This window comes from Triticum aestivum, unplaced genomic scaffold (genome assembly GCF_018294505.1).
Source record: "Triticum aestivum cultivar Chinese Spring unplaced genomic scaffold, IWGSC CS RefSeq v2.1 scaffold233759, whole genome shotgun sequence".
NCBI classification, from domain to species: domain Eukaryota; kingdom Viridiplantae; phylum Streptophyta; class Magnoliopsida; order Poales; family Poaceae; genus Triticum; species Triticum aestivum.
In genome coordinates, this window is record NW_025237665.1 from 1 (window position 1) to 4,573 (window position 4,573).

General features: G+C 50.1%; 1 long non-coding RNA gene across 1 annotated transcript; it reads left to right on the plus strand.

Annotated features, from left to right (window-relative positions):
* The first annotated feature begins 3,296 nt into the window (after window positions 1-3,296).
* Window positions 3,297-4,573, plus strand: LOC123176558 (uncharacterized). Its single transcript, XR_006488573.1, has 3 exons — window positions 3,297-3,441; window positions 3,547-3,681; window positions 4,034-4,573. It is a non-coding gene; the product is annotated as an uncharacterized lncRNA (long non-coding RNA).

Genomic DNA, 4,573 nt, shown 5'->3' on the forward strand with positions numbered 1-4,573 from the left:
AACTGTGGTGGCGCGATGGTGAGGTCTTCACGAAGATCTGCATGCCGCCACGCAGGTGCCTGCCCAGTTGGTTGGGTCGGCAGCTGCATGTGAATGGTGGTGGAGGCTTGGTCCGTGCGGGCCTGGCGGTGGCCCTGTAGATGTACTCGGCAAGGGTATTGTCGTGGCGCTCGCTGTCGTCCCCGGCAAGGTGCTTGCCGGGGGTCTCGTGGTTTTCCTTGGCTGGGATCCCGCCAAGGGTCGTCGTCTTCTAGTGCTCATCTGATCTTGAATGTTTCTTCACAACGATCTGCATGCCACCACAGAGGTGTCTCCCGAGCCCTTGCCCCAACACAGTGGGCCATGGTAGGGGCCGTGGACTCTAGGGCGACTCGCTCCGTAGGCGTGGGGCGAGCTGCCGCGGCAAGGGTCTTGCCGGGGCTGCTAAGGCTGACCCCGGCAAGGATCTTGCCGGGGGGGAGCCCGCTTCATCCCTTTGCTCTTCGTGGTCTTGGCCTTGGTGTTGTTCCAGCTACCTTGGACTTTGGTCTTACCCTGGCTCACCGCTCCCTTGCCCTGTGTGGTCGCGAGCGCAGCTCTGACTGCCCGTGCACAGTTATAGGGGTACAAAAAGTGTACCCCTCTTTTTGTACACCGACATAGTGTGTGAAGCATTTTCTGATTTATATAAGAAAGCTAAGCATGTTAACCTCACACTACATTAAAGTTTCTTTTTTCGATAAAGGGTGAATTTTATTGGCTCAAATGGAGCATCGAGAAGGTACAATATGAGAAACACCCGGCCTCTGCATAACTAGGATGCACATAGCCAACCCAACACACACACACACGCATAAACACGCCAACAACTAGCAAGGTCACAAGACCAAAAGCTATGCATAAGCATTGAAAAAAGAAAAAAAAATAAAAAGCTCCAAAGAGATCAGATCGGCAATCGACAAACTACAACTGAGACCATGTCCGCACCAACCATTGAGATCACATGGAGGCCCATGATCTTCAACAGCAACGCCTTCAGGAAGGAAGCGACACTCAAGCGCCACTGTCACCGGATCCTACCACAAAGGCCAGAATCGAAATTTTCACCCTGAATAATAGTCTGAACATATCTGAGCAATGCCTCCAACAAGGTAACGACGTAGAAAACATCGCCATTGCCAGGTATGACCACTCGGGTCTAACCTAGGCTTTCGCCCCGGAGTTCGAGACCAGGTGCTCATAGCACCACCATCAAAGCCACGCACGTGTTGTCGCCACCACTATTCCACAATACCGGCAGCTACAATTTGACCGCCGCCACTCCACCAAACATCCCTGTGCGTCAAGTCTTTGTCCATAATTTGTATCACACCACAGAAAGTCATCCACCGAATCAAGAGATAAAACCTCCCGAAGTCTTTTCGATAACCTCGCTGTCATGGATCCGTAGGAAGTCACTACTGAACAGTCAGTAGTCACCACTGCCCGGCCAATCTGATTAAAATCACCACCACCAACCGAGGATCGCAATGTCAGCGGCTCGCACCGCACACGCAGAAGGCCACCACATCGCCACAGCCCCACATGCCCAGAGACCGCCGTGGCCAGAGCCGGGCCATTAAAGGTGCACCGCCAAAAGTAGCCGCCGCAGGGGAACGAGCAACATTGCCACAAGAACCATGACGCCGGAGCCACCACCACCGATGGAGTGAGGTGGGCGGCAGACCGGAGAGGTGTCAACAGAAAACCACCGCGAAGCTTGAACCCACTGCCAAAGGAACGCCGTGACACACAATGTCACCGCAATTCGGAGCAGGCACCGCCGTGGACTGAGGTGGGGGGAGAGCCCGCATACCGCCGGATCCGATCTAGGGGAGAGCCCACGGTTCGCCGGATCCAATCTGGTGGAGAGCCCGCGGTGCATGTCGATGGAACAGAATCATGCGGATCGAAGGAGCCCTGTGCCGGGTGTAGTGCGCATCACATCCAGAAAGAGAGCCCAGGGAAGTAGCCGCCATTGACCTGGATCTTAACTTCCTAGAGTACTTGATGGCACACACCTAGATCGCAAATAGTTTTGCTTGGCCCCGATCTGGATGGATGTGGACGCCGCATGCACCGGCCGAAGATCCGACGCGTGCCGGCGGCGCCTTCAACCACCGCATGGGAAGCCGCCAACGCCTGTCTTGCCACGAGAGCGTACAGAGAAAGGCCCCGCCGCCGCCACCACCGCACGGGCTTCGCCCGGCGGTGACCTCCGGCGGCGGCGAGGGGGAAGAGCAGACGACGGAGGCCAAGGTGGTGTAGATGGGATCGCCGCCCGTGCCGCCTAGGTTAGGCGACGGACATCTCTGCATGACACAGTAATCACATTAAAGTTTCTAGCAGTGTCGTTGCGTGTCTGTAGTTGAGGGCACCTCCTTACCTAGTTGTAGTCGCTTGGTGAGAACGGTCGTGTGTGTGTGTGCGCGCGCGTGTCCCTCCTTTCTAGAGGTTGTATCACCGATTTCTTCCTGTTCAATGAAATGAAACGCAAATTTTTCTTGCGTTTTCTCCTAAAAGAGAGCGGGAAGCCTTGTAATGGCACTCTTATGAATGCCAAAGCTATAAAAAGAGATATCGGCCACATTCCACAACGTAACTAGCAGGGGTACAATTTGCCCCCATTAGGGCATCTACAATGCAAGAGCACTTATTTGGATGCTTAGGCAATAAAAAGAATTAATTAAAGAAGTGGCGTCACTGTAAGAGTCCGTCTCCTCAACGCATGGGCGCCTGTTTGAGCGCTAATTCTATTATTTTTCTCGTACAAAAGAAGGGCAGCACTCGTTAAATGACTCAGAGGGAAAAAGAAGAAGAAAGCGCCCGTCAGCAGACCTGGCATCGACGCTAGCAATAATCCTTTGATCGACCAGGATTAGACCATAACGACCCGGAATTGAATCCTAGCGCCTGGCCTAAGCGCCGGCGTTGTACATGCCCTTAGCACCCTACCTACTGCAATGGCGATGCAAGTTGAAATCCAAATTTCGATGCTCTACTTCAGAGTTTACTTCAGTTCGAATGGCTTGAAAGACACAAAAGTTTTTCAATTAGCATGAAGACCCCACAGTGAACAGACATCATTCCAATCTTTTATCTTTATCTTTGAATCCTGCAGCTAGCCAGCTGCAAGCAAAGAACTGATTCTTTCTTTAGCTAAAGCAAAAGGTAATCCTGGCATGGATTGCGAATATGGAAAAGGAAAAGGCAAGGAATACAGCCGCTTGCTTCTACTCTGTCTAAGGTATTTGTGTGTAAGCACAAGAAAGAAGCAGCTCACAGGGTTATCCATTCCTACCATGTAGCACCTCTGTTTTTTTGCTCTCCTATCCAGCCACTTGTAGTGGCACCTGAACGATCTACTTGGCTTCTATCAACCTGCCGATTTTCTACATAGTACCATTTCTTCACTTAACCAAGGTATGTAACTATCTCACCTTACACCTGTACTAAATCTGCCTGTGGAATTCTTTAGACTTGTGTAAGCTAGCTTGATATATTGCTTCGACTTGTATCTCAATGTAGGCAGGAAGTCAACAATTGATCGGCAAATGAGCATGGAGATTGCTGAAGAGCTGAGTGGTCGATCTTGAGCCTAAAAATGAATTCATCTAGAGGCTAGAGACCGACAGATCCGATCAATTCATCATGCGTACGGAGGTACTTTTGCACTTACAAATCACCTTTCATTCCATTTTGCATGTTATATATATTTTCTATCCATTCAAGCGCGGTTTGCAATATATTAAATTGCGGTAGATTTTGGGGTAAAGTTTTTTCTATGCTAGCATTGTCGGTAGTTAATTTGGATCGCGTATGTGTTTATTACTTTGTTTTGCAGACTATGCATGCTTAGTTAGTGGAGCTCAAAAAACAGCTAGTCATGCATCAGAATATTGCCAATAGCCCAATACATGGGTCAACTTATATAGTGTGTGTTCTTTATTAGTATCGAGTTCCAAGTTTGAAGTTTGGACAGATTCTCACCTCACCTCCTTGTACACACATGCAGGACACCATTGATGTGGCCGTCGAAAGGATTCTCGTTGAACTTGGGAAAGACACTACAAGCAGCAGAGAGAATGCCATTTACTTTGATGGCTAGGATGGTCTTGGGGCATCTGCTTTCCTGCAAGCCGTAGCCAAACGCCTTGGAGTATCAAATGAGCCGTCAACGAGGCCTGCAGGGCTGCAGTTTGAGAAAATCATCCACATTGACTGCTCAAAGTGGGAGAGCAGAAGAGCAATGCAAAGGGAAATAGCAGAGCAGCTGAACCTTCCTAATTGGGTGATGGAGATGTTTGACAAGCAAGATGAGGAGGATGATTTCAATGGGTTAGACCAGGGCTCCCGAACTGAGATAGCACAAGTTGTCAGAGAGATCTATCAAACTACACAGAATCAGAGGTTCTTGGTGATTCTGCATAATGGAGGCAATGAGGAGACTGATGTGATAGGAGCTGAAAATTGGGACATGAGCCATTTCTGAGGACGACTGCGCAACATTCGCAAGCTCCGGGTAACAAAGTCCACCTGCTTCTTCAACAACAAC